Genomic DNA, 16262 nt, shown 5'->3' with positions numbered 1-16262 from the left:
AGGGCAAGGAGAGGAGCTGCGCCCGCGTTAGGGTGCCTTTTCGGAAGGCAGCATGCGCAGCCTGCGACAGACCCTGAGAACACGCCGCGGGTCAGGTTGCCGCCTGGCAGGACCGGGCAGGAATCGCTTGTGCTCGTCCTTTGTCCCCGCGCTCCCCGCTGCACCGCGGGGCCCCGGGCTGAGCTAGGACGTGCAAAAGCTTTAAAGCCTTAGGTCCAACTTGCTGTGGCTTTTGCAACGGCAGCGAGGGCTGGGCTAGAGCTCAGACATGCGGTTTAATGAGACGCGGCTGTGCTGCGTGTAGGACTCGGCCTCGAAAAAAATATATCAACTTCAAATGCTTTGACTCTAAAACTGTTAGTGTTTCACTGCGTGGGAAGGGCGAAGAGCACACGCAGACAGCTCATCTCTGAGAGAGCATGGCCGTCGGGTTAGTCCCATTCGGCGTATAAGCACCCGAACAGTGCCCCAAGCCGCTGCGTTGGCTTCCAGAAGAAATGGGAGATGAAATCCTTTGGGACACTGGGAGGAATGGAGGAGCGGGCTGGGAGATACAAGGGTTTGCTGTTGGTTGACTTGTCCTGCCACGCGCTAACAAGCAGAGCAGCCTGTGCATCCTGTGCCAATAAGGTTGTCCCAAATATTATAGCCATGTTGGAGCATCCAGTTCTCTCCTAAAGAATGGGAAAAATCTGAGACCCTAAATATTTGTGGATACTCCAGGAAAAGGAAAAACTAACAGGAAGGCAAAGGGGTGCTTAGAGAGGGAGGAGAGCCTCTGTTTTCCTTCTGTTCCTTAATGAAGATCCAAGGACCATATTTGCTTATAAGAAGGTACTGATGGCAAAGATGGGGTTGTTGAGGGGTTTTTGGTCGTTTTTTTACATACTGACTTTCTACAGCTGCAGAAGGCTGTATACATCAGGCCAAGCACTAATAGTGTGGCACAAGTAAACAGGAGTGAAAGGGCTTACTGCTCCCTCTCTGCTCCCAGGTGGTCCTGGCCAGGAGAAGGAGGGAGGTCCTCCAGGGCTCTGGCATGCAGCTTCCCCTTGGCACAGCTTGGGGAAGCAGGAGATCTCTTAGTCACGGATGGCTGCCAAGAGCATTAGAGAAGTCCTCAGTGCCAGCTGGTGGCGGGAGCGATGGCAGCCTCTCCTGCTTCCAGCATCCCTGCGGGAGCAGGGAGCAGGGCAAAGAGAGGGTGAGTCGCCCGACAGGCAGGAGAGATTTTTTGCAAGAGGGAGGAGTACGAAAGAGGTCCTTCCAGATGCAGCCTCCACACTATTTAGACAGGAATAGTTCCAGTAGTGTTATCCATGGCTTTCAACTCTTTCTGCTCTCTATTTCTGCATGGGCTGCTCCCCCCATACTCTCATTACCACCTTTTTACAACCCTTCCCTGTTTTCTCCAACCTTGTTTTTCTTCCTTTCCTTTTCCTGCTGCTGCTCTTGCATAAACTCCCCTTCATCTCCCGTCTCTTCCTTTCTCTACTCACTTTTAACTGACTTTCCACGGAGGGAAGGAATGGGTCTGTCTCACCAGGGAAGGCAGAGCAGTGGAGCCCAGGAGCCATGTCCGGCTCAGCCCTCAGCTCCTGCTGCCAGCCCTTCTGTGAGCTTTTCCTCTCTTCTCTTTTCTGCGTTTCTTTCTGCCAAGAATGCAAAGTCTTTTGGAAAGCCTTATTTGAGGAGTGACCATGTTTCCGGTATTGTCTTCCCCCTTTGTCCTTCTTAAGTAATTACAGCGCTCGGTCGGTCTAGCACAGATGACTTTTGCAATGCAGTGATGCTTTGCACGGTGTGTTACTGTCACTAGGTAAGATGGCAGCTAGATGCTTTTTCAAACTGAAGCGTTATTTAGGGTCTAAACTTGAGATTATGAGGCACGTGCAAAACTCAAGTCCATTAGCACTTCATTGCTAATTGATTCTAGAAAGATAAGCAGTAAGAGTATTTTCACTCCTATTTTAGAGTGCTCGGTTGTCCAGAGTTAACTCGGACACCCAGGAGCCATTTTTGCTGTGAACTTTCCATCTCTTTGCTGCATATCTATCTGAGAAAACAACTTCTGATTCAGCCTGCAGCTAGGCAGAGACCCCACCAAAAAATAAGCAGCCAAACCAAGTCAAGGCTAAGAATACTAACAGAGCCAAAAGGTCATACAGTAAGCCCATTTCTGCAAAATGACATAAGGATTATGTTGAATTTTTTTTTTTTTTTTTAATAGAAGAGCGTGTTGGGCAGAGCCTCCTGTCACGGCAACTCTCGGCCTGTGTGTAACACTGTTTTTTCTGCATCTTTTATGTTACATATGTCAGTCATTTCAGTCATCCTTGGGGTTTTTTATCATATCTGTGGCCTGACCAAATATCAGGGGAAGGAGTGCAGGTGGGAGCGCAGCCGTACTCAAGCGGCATTTTCCAGCTCTGGCACAAACTCCGTGTGTGCGGACAGCCCCCGCATTGCCACGCTCTCTTTCCAAACCTCCACTTTCTCCCGAATTGAGTGCCTTTGGTGAAGAGATGGAGCTAGCAGCAGTATTTCTGCTTCCAACACCATGCTGGGGGAAGTCGGGAGTCGCTTGCTGTAAGCGATGCTGCCCTCCAGGCAGCCAGGAACGGGGCTAAATATATCTCCTGTGCCCTGCCGCGGCGGTTCACGGCTGAAGAGCGAGCCGCTGCCGTCTGGGATGCGCTGCCGCAGGAGCTGGGCTCAGAGGACGCTGAGGCTTGGCTTTGCAGCCTAAAGCTAGCAGAGAAAATAAAGTATCACAGATGTTAGTAATTAATCCCATGTAAGAGCTAAATCTCAAATTACCCGGCTTGTTTCCCTCTCCGTTGCTTTGCAGATTTTCTGGGTAAAATGCCGTTGTCCCTGGGACAGAAGGACTTGCCGTCTGGAGTAAAAATCTGAATTTTAACTACAGACAAACAGCTCCTCTCTAGATTACTTCTGCCTCTAACTTTCATGGCACTGGGCGCAGGTTTCTTCTCAAAGATAAGGAATCATGGCTGCGTTCGCATGGGTTTTTTTCATGTCTGCACATTTCAGCGCAACCTTAGTGAGGCATGGAGGCGAGGGGGGTCAAATTTGGCAGCACTGGGCTCGTTGATGATTCTCTGCATGTCTGTTTGGGCAGCCTTATCGGGCGTTACTGGGAAGTATTATCTGGGCAATTTCAAGGACTGCTTAACAGCTACTTTGGGTTGTGTAAACATCTTGTGAAAGTACTCCCACCTTGCTATGAGCACCGGGTGCTCACCGCCCTGCCGAGCTCTGCTGAGCGGGGAAGCATTCCTGCGAGATGCACAAGCAGGGTTTACTAAAAGGCCTAATGCTGGGGGTTTGTTTTGATTTTTGAGTCAGTATCTAATAAATCAGCTTGCCTGAGGAGGTATGTTTTACGTTTTTAGTGTTCAACAGAAAAGTTTACCCTTTGAAGGAGCAGGCGGTGTGTCTGCACAGTGTAACTCTTCAGGCAGCAGCAGCAGAGATGACCCCTGACCAAACCCCCGTGTTTGGGAGGAAGTTCAGGCTGTTATGTTGATACCTTTTTTTATCTCTTTAATGAAACCTCCTTCCTGCCATTTCAGAGGAGAGGAGGGTTTGACGTCATGTGCTGATGAGTCACTGCTTTTAACAGGCCAGCAAGCAGGGATTGAGAGTGCTGTCTGGAGCAGCCGCTCTGTTAATCATTCACAAAAAGCCCAGAGAAAGCTCAAGGGGAATGCTTGTGAATAATTAAATTTCTGTTTTCATTATGAAGATGCAGTTGAGTTACCTGGATCTGCTAGAACGCAGGTATTGGGAAGTCAGGGAGGAGGACAATGATCTCACCGATTTACTGATACCGCTGTAAATAGCCTTTGGATAGTCATTGGTGTCAGTCAAGCATCTACATAATTTAACAATTTCATGCAAAGCTTATGTAATATAGCTCTGGCCATCAGCTACATCTCACTTGCTGCAACCACTTCAACCATACCCATGTTTTCTAGAAGAGAGTTCTTGGAGAAGAAAATGCCCTTGGTAGGGCAAGGCATGGATTTTACTGGAAGGCTGAAGATCTGGCATATCTCATAGCCTAGATTCATGTATTCTCAAAGGAAGCCGAGTTGTCCAGGTTTGTTCACTGATGGTTCTCCTGCTCATAAACACCTTCTGGGGATGACTCCATCATTTTGAGTTAATGCTGAATCAGTATCTTGGCAAGATATGTTGCACTCATCCTTGTTGTGATGAGCTTTAAACTTCAGTTGCCAAGATGCAATGATCAGAGAGTTCATTAGATTCTGCTTTGGATGAGCAGGACTGTTATTTCAGCCAAGGTCCAAACTGGATAGATTCCTACACGGTGAATTATTCACTGCTCAACTCTTCCTCTTCTAGGTTGTTTAAGTGTCTTAGACAAGAGCTGCTGCCTTTTACCCAGAGGTAGAATAAAATGGGCAGTTTTTCTCCCAAAGAAATCCCATCCCCTAAGTGGTTGGTTGAAGCTGCCTTAGAACAGAAGCGTGCCACTTGGCTTTGACAAAATGTTAGATTTAGCTTCACCTACACAGTTGGAGTGCTGGGACCATTAGGGGAGTGGGATTGCTTACAAACATTTACTTTAATTACCTATATGATGTGAGTAGAAAGTTGTTATTCTGGCTGACAGAGGAATAATGAGAAAAAAACCCACACTATGAAACCATTTGAGTCTGAAGAACCTTTCTGTCTTTGGGCATTGTTTTCATGGATTTATGATATCCCACCAATGTTTAGGCAGAACCTAATTAGCTACAGCCATTGAAAGAGCAAAATTTTAAATAATTTGTTGAAAATGGAATATGTTTTTCTTCTTTCAGCACTGTGGCCAATTTACTGTGGATTTACCATCTTGAATTGATTAGTAGAAAAGTTTAACTGATTATATCAACTTCTCCATACGCACATTAGCACCAAATTCTAAAGCGTCTTACCACAGTAAAATGCACTTATTCAATGGGCTGCACTATTCTTGATAGATGGAAAAAAATTGTTGATAGCTGAAACCAGATAGTATCACTGTGGAAGAGAGAGTTACACCAGAAATGCAATAGCTAATGATTTGCCATTTCTGTAATGGCAATATTTCTGGAGCCCACCTCTCAGTCTGCAGGTACAATGGCCAGTCCGGACCCTCTCAGAAGAGTTGGCCTCCTGGTGGGGTAGGAGAGTGGGGTGGCTATTTAGACAGTTAGGGGGGACAGCGAAGGACCAGCAGAGATGATACATGAAATCTTATGGGGGGAGTAGGGGCTTTCATTGGAATGGGTTGAAATCTGGGGTGCCAGCTACAGGCTGACTGTCCTGAACTGGGAAACCAGAGCCAGAAGGATGGGGAGAGTGGTGGGCTAAATAAGCAGCTGAGATGTAGCTCTTCTGAAAAGCAGCAGAAGTAGAGAGAAATGAAGGCCAAGGGAACATTGGAAAGGCTTCTCTGCAGACCTGTAGGAATTGGTGTTGGTAGAGAAAGAAGGAGGCCCCTGCTGAGGAGTTCAGAGGATGGCTGGACCGGCTTTTTCCCAAGAGGACCGGAGATGAGCCTGAGCAGTAGTAGGTGCTGCAACCAGGACAGCTGATGTGTCAGTGTGGTGATTTTGGGGTTGTTAAGGTTTGTGTGCTGTCTGTGAGTAAATGAGAGATGGTGGGTGTACCTAGGTCATCACGTAGCACAGGAGACTAGCTGTGGAGAGACTGGGAACAAACCGGGACTGAAGTGGGAGAGCAGGATGGGACAACCAGTAATGCTGTGCCCTTTTCACAAGGGTTACCTGCTATCTATGAGGGGACATGGGAGGGAAAATTTTGGACTTCACATGACAGAGCAGAAGCACTGAAGATACTGTGAGTGAGCAGGTTCTATTTAGCTTTTCAGATCCATGCTGCAGCAGGTAGGGTTGTCCATGCAAACCCATGGAAGGTGTGATCAGAAGGAAGTAATGTTTGCACTGATTTTGGCAGTGGTAGAGCTCAATTTACAGATGTTGACAGTGAGAGATTCTGTATATACCCTATCCCAAGCGATCGGAGATCGCGAACCAAGTGTGTGTCTTCACCATAGAATTGCAGCCTGAGAAAAAGGATGCCCAAGGATGGCTGATTTGTAACTTTGGTCCTGTGGCACATCCTTCCTGGAGCTCTTTTTGTTTGACTTCTGCCTTCTGAACCTTTGAGATTCCTCTGTTCGAGTTCCTATTAATTTTAAGGCCTGGAGAAACTTAAATATTGAAAGCTGTGATTCTAATGAATTAATGACTTTTTAAGTATAACTAGCTTTACTAATAACTCCAGATATTGTGAGATTTTAATTCTTCAGCATCACGAGCCACTGAGTCTGAGACGTGGGATAGAGCCCAGTTTGAATATCACAGCTTAGGGTGGTTATTTATACTAGCGGGGGAAAAGGTATCAGCAAAGCAAATCGTGTTGCTTGCAGATGGAGCATAGTTTGTATGGCATACAATAATAATGAAGGTCATCTTTCAGAGCAAAGTTGCTATTGAAAAGTTAAGGAATATTGAAAATAGAGGCAATCAAACAGGAACTTACGAAGTATGAGAAGAAAACAAAATCAAAAGGAGGAAAACAGTTAAAATCTGAAAAGAACACTCTTTCTGAGGCCTCATGTCAAATGTTGATTCTACAAAAGATTCTTTTTTTCAGTTGCTCATTAAAAAGGGTCCTACTGAAGGGTTATTTTTCCCTGAGAAATCAGATGCATTGTATAGTTACATATCCTATTAAAAAAGAAAAGATTTCTGCAAAGATGTGGATGCAAGAAAGCAATAAAGCCTGAAGAGGTTATTAAAAGCCACCCAGAGAAACTGGCCATGTGAGGTGTATACAGAACCGAGAGGCAATCGGCAGCAAGAAATCTTCTGAGACACCAAAGCCTAAGTCTGCACGTAATCCTGAGCACCTGGGAGCCTCTGATCTCCCTCTCCCGGAGGCCTCGCTGTGCGGATGAAGACAGCTGATGCCCTTTGCTCTGACATTTCTATGGCTGGAGGCTTTCTCTGTGGGAAGGGCTGGCAGGTTTAAAAATAAGTTTGAAGATTTTCCCTATTCTCCAGCCACATTTTTTTCTCCTAATTGCAAAGCAAGTATAGGTTTTGGTTTTTTTAAATAACTGATTCAGCCAGCCATTTAATCTCTTGCTCTCTGTGCCCAGCAAAAAAGTGTGGGTTTGTCTGGAAAAATAATAATTGGAGAAAGATTAACACAAGGGACCCAAACTGTCTGCAATTAAATGATGGGCTCTGGAACCTTTCACCAGCCTAGGTCAACAGTAACCAGAAATTGTCCAGTGGGTTTTGACAAAACTTGTGGTCTCAGGGCAGTGTCCAGGGGTAGGTACCAGCCCTATGACATGAAAGAGTGGGTATTCCCTCCCTCAGGCTCTCTCATCAGAGCGCAAACCCGTCTGCTCGCCTGCCCTCGTGCTCCTTAGCGATCACAGTGTTGTAGGGTAGGAAGAAGCACAACTGGTTGCTGGTCAAAAAATCAGATCTCTTCCCTCGCTTCTGGCATCTCAATTTGTGCTTGGGAGAGCTCATTAAGACTCCTCGAACCTGCCGGCTCTCCAGGGCTGCAGTCAATGTCTTACACGGCAAAGTGTTAGGGAGTTCTTGTAATGCCATAGCCTATTATGTTAGATGTGTCATTATTAATTATTGACAGAGCGCTCAAAGATTGGATTGTGATATTTCTGTTCTTTGTTTCTTTTATAAGAGAAAGAAAAGTTTCTAAAATTAAATTTAAAAAGTTTAACTTTGAAGAGACGCCAGTTCTCCCATGCTTGAGGCTAGGTTTTTTTTCTTCTAAGGTCAGGAATAAGTTTCTCTTCCAGCTTCCATCCTTGATCCGACAGCACATGATTTACAAAGACTCTATGTCCCATGTAAGCCAACACATCAGATAAATCCAACACATCAGCTACAAGCTGTTCTCACAGGTACGGTACCAAAGGCAGAAGAGTAGTTCTGACTTTAGTGCTGTTATTAACTCCTCCCTGCTTCTCAGAAGTGACTAGCAGGCATCCTCAGAATCTGTCACAGCTTGAGCCGAGGCTCATAAAGATGGAAATACCTGTTGCACCCCTGCTCTGGCAGCCTGATCTTGCCCGTTGCGAGCACTGTCTTTCTGTGAGTTGCAGCAGGGATTCTGAGTGTCCCCGTGAAGCTGTTCTGCATTTCGAGAGCATGGCACTTTATCTCCTGAGAGACAAAGACGTGCCTTTCTCTTAGATCCCAGCCTACTGGAAAACAAGGTCAACCTGATTGTTTTGGAACAGATGGCTTCCTTCCATGTAGTGGCATTTCCCTGGCTAAATGGAGCCTGACTATACATAAATATCAAGTGCGGCTATATGTGGATTTATAAGTATAGTAGCAAATCGCAGGGTTAGGAGAATTTATAGCTGCTGAAATATGACCAATTGTTTTCCAAAAAAACAGTCAGCACTTTAAGTTACTAGTTTTCTTTATTTTTAATAGTCATCCTTTAAACTAAGCTAAGCTGGCAGGTGACAGGTTATCCCAGTCCCTCCTGGGAAAGGTTTTCAGTGGAAGATGACTGGAAGCAACTGCACAAGAAGAGCTTGATATATTCTGAGCCATCTCCCCCAGTGGAGTGAGGTTTTGTTGGGTTCTGTGGAAATGTGAGCTAAACCACATCTGATCTGTATACTAAAACATGAGATTGACTGTGAAGCATGGGTAATGAGGCTGGAAAGAGTACAGGTGGATTAATTGGACACAGGAAGACTAACTTACTGCTCCAGAGTAAATGCATGCTGTTGTCAGTTTTGCTCGGTTTTTTCAGAATATGGGGAATGCTTGTGCCCCAAATTCTTGTCTGTCTGTATTAGAACATGCTTGGTGGGAGGGTAGGGGGAGTGACCTACGTGCCTTATGCAAGAGAGCTTTATTTGAGATTTCCTGTGTTTTTCAGGATGTCTGCATGCTTTTCCTGGTCCCCCCCAAATAATTTAGGTTATATTAATTAATTATTTCATATAATATTGTGCAGGAGGGAGGAGGACCATATGACCTCCAGAGGCCCATTCCAGCTCTATTTTCTATAGTTTTAAGAAAGCGGGTGACACCAGCAGTGAACGTCACTCATGCAGGCTATTTACCCCTGTGCAAAAGAGTAGCTCTGGCAGTGTGCGGAGAGCCCTGCCTTTGCAAGGGTGGCATTCAGAGCTCTCCCCTCCAGCTTTATCTCATTAGCTCTTTTCACAAAATACGGCAGAAATCTAATCCAATCACTTTGGTGTTCAGGCCCTGGCTCAGCTAGGACACTCCAGCTCAGTAAGGAGAGATGCTGCTTCGTGACTCATTTCCTCTCCTCGGCCACTGAGTCACCGTCCAGTCTTACTGCTAAAAACTACCTGAAAGAGTCTGAATGGATTCCTGGGCACTCGGTGTTTTACCTAACTTTAGGTGTGGAAGAGGCACTTAAAGACATGGGAGTTTGTCGCCCCCTCCAAAACACCGTGAACTATGTTGATTTAGCAAGCTTGGCTTAAAAATGTACAGGTTTTCTTTGGCCGGTAGGCCATCGCTAGAAAAGGACTGAACCACAAATACAGGGACTTCAGAAGGGCTCATATATGAGCTAGAGCTGAAATTCTGTTTCATAGCTTAGGCTTGTTTCCAGAGCAAACCAGAACCCAGGTCTGGATTTTAAATACTGTCAGTCTTGTCTGTCAAGTACCAAGTTCAAGCATACAATCAAGCAAGGACCTTGACCTAGGTATCTCCGCTGCGCCTAGCCGTAGTTGACATGCCTTTGTGCTTGTGCATCCGTGCAGGAGGGGAATAGCCCGCTGGAACACCTCCACCCTGCCTGTTTGGCAGCCTGTCAGCTTTCCTCTGCCCAGGTTTCCTTCTGACTGTATCTTTGTGTTCTTCTTTTTAACTGCTGGTTCTGCTTCCAGAAGTGCTGCCAGCTCCCCACAAGTTTGTCTTTTCGGTCAGATTTCCTAGTGCTCACACCCCACAAGGCTCCCTGGTCCAGCTCTAAGTCCGGAAGCTGATGTGGTCTTGGGACTGAGCCTGCTCGGTCTCTCCTCACGTAAATCAATCCACATATGGCAAGAGATCCAAGGTGTCTTAAAAGCAAACCCAGTTCATTACAAAATAGAGAATTTTCTGAAACAAACACTTGTGTTTATTTTAAGGGGTTTTTTTCTTTCTTCACTCAAAGGTTTTTTTGATCTTTATCAATATTAAAGTCATCCTGTTTTAAGAAATTTAGATTTTTCTCTTTTGAGATGGGAACTAATTTAACAGAGTATATCCCAGTATTCTGATAAAAATCGCTCACTTGTTTAAACCTCTTTACAAATCCCAGGGAACAATACCACCATAAGCATTAATAGACTGAAGTGAAGCTAGACGCATCATTTATTTTTTAATAGATTTAGGCTAGCCAACCCCCCGGATTCATATGTTTTCCTCCTTTTTCTTGTGATTTGGTTATCCAAGGTAATAATTCCGTAGTGATGTAATATGATGTAACATTCCTTCATGCAGACCTTGTATTTAGTTCCAGTAGTTCCAAAGGAGACCTCCCATCCTGCTTGGAGCAACCTGCCAGAAGGCAAACTCATTATTCAGAGACCTGCTTTACACAGATGTCCTTTCTGCTCCCAAGTAAAAGCGATCCTAGTCATGAGAGTTGTTGACCCCCTTCATATACTTGGCAGCATTCATCAACCCAACTGTTAGTCCAGAATAGTTTTTTTGACTTTGTTGAGATTTAGCGACCATTCAAAGTGACCGAAAGAGGGGCAGAGCTGCTGTAGAGTTGCTGGCTGCCTTCCTAGTCCTGTACTCCTGGTGCTTGTGCCTAACCTACTGCACAGCTACAGTGGCAGCAACCAGGAGCTTGGGCTGAGACATTTGTTTACCCCAGTAAGTTGGTACATGCCCCCTGTAATAAACACGCAGACCAGAATATTACCGTAAGTAAGCCCATTATGTGAGACAGCTAAGAAATTAGGGGGGAACAAAGCAAAACCTGGCTCCATAAAATCTGATTAGTAGTTTTTGCTAGAAAATGCTGGCAACACAAAGATTTTATTTGTGTTGTTTCATAGAGATCAGCTGAGACTAAATGACTGAAGCTGAGCAAGGATTGACGTATATGCTTGATTTACATGTGCTCTGTCCAAAACGATCTTGATGTTCATGTGCGAGTTTAAATGTTCACAAAGTCTTCGGAGAAGCAAGTCCCTGAAAATTAACTTTCAAATGTTGGAAATGATTTCCCCAGAGCTCATGGATATTTAAATCCCTGTTGTTTGGCTTTGCTCATTATAGGATGAGTCCTCCTCTCCTGATTCAGATGTTTATGAGCTATGTATGGTCAGATAAGCACAAATAACTGAGATATTGATTTATGAGTTACCAGCCCTCAGTAAGCCCTGACGATTGATGCAGTCTTGGCGTGGTTTGGATTATATCTCCAGTGCAGCTGCTTGGAGTTGTGTGTACCCTCCTTGCGGCTCTCCTTCCCCTCTGGGAGGGAGAAAAGTCCATCCCTGAAGTCTGAACCTGGCTTCTGAATTTCTGCACTCTTTTAAGTTTGCTTTCATTGGTTGTATTTGAGACACCTCATGAAGGGACTTAGTAGTGGGGCATTGAATGTCCCTGAATACTGAGGCTTCTTCGTTTGGTTTTAGTTGTATAACTGCATTTTAGTTAGTCCTCTTTTCCATCATTTAAGTCATATTAAAAGACAATGTATGTTTTGGAACAGAAAATTAAATGTACCAAAGCAATTTGAAAACTAATAGCTATCAGGAGCTAAATTTAAGTCTGTGAGCAGCCTAGGGGTTTGCTGTTTTTGCAGACAAGTTTTCAGAAAACTCTGGATAAGGTGCAGAAAGGTCGCATCATTGCCACAGCTCTGGCTGGCAAAACATGCCATAAGATCAGAATCCCGTTGCTTAGCGACTCTTGAAAGATGATTAACCCTTTCCCAGCACTGACCAATATTTGTATGGAAGCCCTCCTGAGGCATCTTTGGCGACAATAATTGAATATGAAGGAACTACTCTAATATCTTTAGCTACTAGATGTATTGATTTATGCATCATTAATGTTAAATGAAGGACTGTCTTAATCTTACCATTAGTTACTGAAGGAGATCACTTAATCAAAAGCCATTCTTCCATAGTATGACATGCAATTATTCAAAGCAAGGATCATATAATTACAGTAAAGATGGAGTAAGAAGTGATTAAAAATAATTTGGGGGTGATGGTGGTTAATGCTACTGCTGATATTTCTTCATATAAACTCAAGTATTTCTAAAACTTCTGCTAGGTTTAAAGACTGAGCCCAGGTATTGACATTGCTCTTGCACAGGGTGCCTTAAAGCAGAGTTTGGTAGCAACGGTAGTTAGGGAAGTTCCTTGCCTCTCATCTCCTTCCAGTGCAACAGGGAAATTATATAGGCCATTTCAGTCTGAAAATGCTCCTTTTAATTAAAAATGGAATTAATCTCTGAGGTTGATGGGCTGCAAAATTTCAATTTTCTTCTTGGAAAGGTGCCTGAAATTCAGCAAGAGTTGATAAGCAGGAATGTGTGGGTGTGGTGGGTGTGTTTGGTTTTACCTGGTGTCGCCCTTTTGCAGATACTACGGTACAGAAATTTTCCATATGGCGTCACTAGTATGTTCCAGCGCTTGAGTCAATGTATTTTTCAAATGTGATCGCTTTGGATGGTGTTCACCTCATCCAGCTTGAGCTGTCTCAAAATTGGATGAGGAGTCAGTCTAGCCATCTACAGTCAGAGCAAGAGGAGCAATTCTGATGGGTCAGTCATTCCACCTCTTTTAAACATACCCTTGAGTGGGCTAAACTGCTCTGGTTTGCCATCTATTGAAAGCAGCCTGGAAAGACCATTGCACTGCAGCCTACGGCAAGTGCCGGGTGAGATGAGCCCAGCCCTCTGGTTTCAGTGGTGTCCTGTGTAGCGTTATTTCCACAGGGGTGGCTTTCTACTGTTCAGTGCTGCTTAGTAACAGTGACAGAGCAACATGGTTTTCAATTGCAGTGGTGGAAAAAACCGCACATGGGAACGGAGGTTAAGGCATAGATAGAGGATTTTAAATTGCAATGGCCTCTCATTGTGAAATTAGCTGGTAATAAAAGCAAGAATTCCCCTGCAGCAAGAAACACTCTGGGTTTCACCTCTCCCCCCGTCGCAGTGTTCCAACAGCAGCAACAGCAGCAATTAGTTTCTGTAACTATTGGCCCTCAGTTCTGGTAGCTTGAGAGTAGGTTGAGGCTGTTGACTGCTGAGAAGAGCTGCTCCATACACGTGAATCTGTGTGCAGCAGCATCCCAAGCATCTTTGTGTCTCTGCTGTCATCAATAGAGAAAACTATCTGAGCTAGAAACATTTTGTATTTGATAGTGTTGAGATTGTGTTCTCCTCTTGTTTGCAGGTGAGTTAACTCTGTGACCTTAACAGAGACTTGTAAGGCGTTAGCATCAATCCAGATGACAACCTGTCGTGAATACAACCTTTCCTATGACATACCCGAGTGCAGTCCCTGCGTTGCTTAATCTGTCCTTAGTCAGTAATATTATGTGTGCTCCTATCAGCCAAATAGAGAAACTGCTGGAGATCTTGTTTCCCAAATGCCTTCTCCTGATGCATTTAAGACTTTTGGCTCCAGAGATCAGCTCGTGTGATAAACAAGCCGACTGCGTGCCACGTGGTGTTTTGCACTACTGCTTTTCATATGAGTCTCCATGCCACTGGACGATCTCGAGGGAGATTAACGCTGTAACAGAGGCACAAACCAATGCAGATGCTTCTGAATTGTTAGGCAGACTATTTACTGCTGTTTTGAACACGCTTTTTAACTCACCAGCAGCAAAAAGAAACTTGTGACACTGATATCTGAGCTGTTTCCTTTCGCTGCTGTCAGTAAGGAGATGGAGCTTACAAACTGGGATGTTTTGGCATTTCACTAGAATGGATGGATTTGACTTGTCTGAAATACGATTTCTGTTGGCACCTATCAGAGGAAAGAGCCATTTATCTTGCGCTGTGCTAGCTGGCGTGTCACGCAGTGGGGACAGCATGTATTACTAGCCCAGCTTTGTACCTCTCCTGGCATGCGTTAATCATGCGAGTTGTGGTGGTTTGGTTATGAGCAAGTAATCCTGAGCTTGTGCTTCCAGTTTTGTTTCTGGGCAGAGACCAGCCTGGGAAACCGTAACATAAGTGCCGACGTACAAAAAAGTCCAGTAGTCCAGCGTGTGCTCCAGAGGAGAAACAAGAAGTACAGTGCTGCTCCTGGGGCTGAGGAGGGGCAGGGCTGAAGCACCAGTGCCCCAGGCTCCCTGCTGAGCCATGGTGAGAGGGCAACGTCTGCCTCTCCGCTCCTTTCTCCTTGCCTGCTTGCTGAGGTTGGAAATCAGACCACTGGCATCGCTCAGTACTGATGGGCACACTGGGAGGCAGCAAATACTCGCACCGTGTGCTCTTCCTTGGCTAGATGCTAAAGTTCTGTGTTCTTTTCGGTGTGTTTCTAGGGGCAGTTTTCACAGAGTTGAGATGCTGGAACTTAATAACATGCTTTTAAGAGAAACAAACTTAAGCCAGGATTTTTGTGGGCAGTAGGGCCATTGCAAAGTAATATGTGTGGATGAATCTGGTTGCCATTGGGGAAATGCTTGGGATTCTTTCTACCTTTCTGATTCAGATTTTGTATGCAGCTGAAGGCCTCGTGCTTTTGAGGAGCTGTGTGGTTTTGTCTCTGTAGGAGAGTCTGTGCTTCGGGCAGGTTGCAACTTCCTTTGATACTGAAACGTAACAGCAAATGGTGCATCCTGCGGGGTATGCGGGCTTTGGGTGAAGGGTGGTCCAGGGGCTGAGACGCTTCTGTGGGCTAGGGCAGACTAGGATCCGTTCTGGGTCCCCCGCAGACATCCCGTGTGAGCACATCAGGTACTTGGGGCTTAGACTCCCTGTGAAGCCACGGCTACTCGTAAAGTACTGTCCTCTCCCCTCTCCCCCTTCCCTGCTGCACCAGGGAAGAAGTACTGCAGAGGGGAGAAAGCTCCGATGCCCTGGTGATGGGTGAGGGGGATATTAGCCCCTGAGGGCACGCTGGGACCTCCCCTACGCCTGCGCCTCTGTGCCCTCCAGCCTGGGGGGACCTGAGTCAGCTCTGCTCCAGCATCCACAGGGCTGCATTGGCACCGTGCTGGACCTGCTGCTCGGCAAATATACAACCGTACCTGCCCACAGGGATCAAATTCTCCACTTCCCATAAATTCTTTAGTTTAGGGGAAAAAATCTGGACTTGCAGATATTCATTAGGTCCAGGGGTGCTTCAGCCATGTGAATTGTGAAGAAAAAAACGGCATGTGAAATTCTAGTCACTAGAATGGGGAAATAAGAGGCAACTAGCCTAGAAATTATTGCTTTGGGCTTTTTTTTTAACCTGTTCTTGGTTAATATTTAGCCACCCCTAGCTGTGCTTGAACACAGTTGCAAACACAAAATGTGAGACAGGCGATAAGGAGTGACTGATCTTATTTTAACATCCTTTAATTAGTGCAGAAAGTAGCCTGTCGACCATATCTGAAGTGGAAGGGCTGCACACTGAAGCGTTCACTGGGATGAATTAATATGTGATTCCAGGTGAGGCTGTTTCTTTCAGTGTTGTCAACAGTGAGCCCTGGGGAGTTTGTTCTTTCAAACCGGATGACAGCTAGTGACAGATTTCTTAATATTTGTTACAGTGTTGATGCCTTTAACTGTATGGCGCATCTGGAAGAAAAGATTCACTGCTCTGAATAGCTGAACCTGGCCTTTTTGTTCCCACCAGTTTAGTGTAATGGTATAGCTTTAAAATGTAAAGCCTGTGATATGAGATTATCAGAAGTTCTTTAGTTAGACTGTAAACTGCCATGTTTTAAATTGCTTTAAATTCATTCAGCTAGAATGAACCTTAATGCCACAATGCTATGGAATGCAGAAATTTTTGCAGGTAACATCTGTACAAAACCAGAGAAAACGGTTTTTAGGCACAGTACAGGGGGCTATTCTGTCACATTTCTCATTTTTTGTGGTTTATTTTGAGCAGTTTTCTATCCTGTGAGTTGTTTCTCTTCCTACACGCCTCAAAACCTACTGAAAATTTTATGACATTTTTCATACTAAAGGGGCCTTCCAGTCTTGAATGCTTAATGCTG

The sequence above is a fragment of the Haliaeetus leucocephalus genome, unplaced genomic scaffold (assembly GCF_000737465.1).
Source record: "Haliaeetus leucocephalus isolate CR32 unplaced genomic scaffold, Haliaeetus_leucocephalus-4.0 Scaffold240, whole genome shotgun sequence".
NCBI lineage: Eukaryota > Metazoa > Chordata > Aves > Accipitriformes > Accipitridae > Haliaeetus > Haliaeetus leucocephalus.
The sequence above is the reverse complement of the archived record's forward strand: the minus strand, read 5'-3'. Positions refer to the sequence as shown.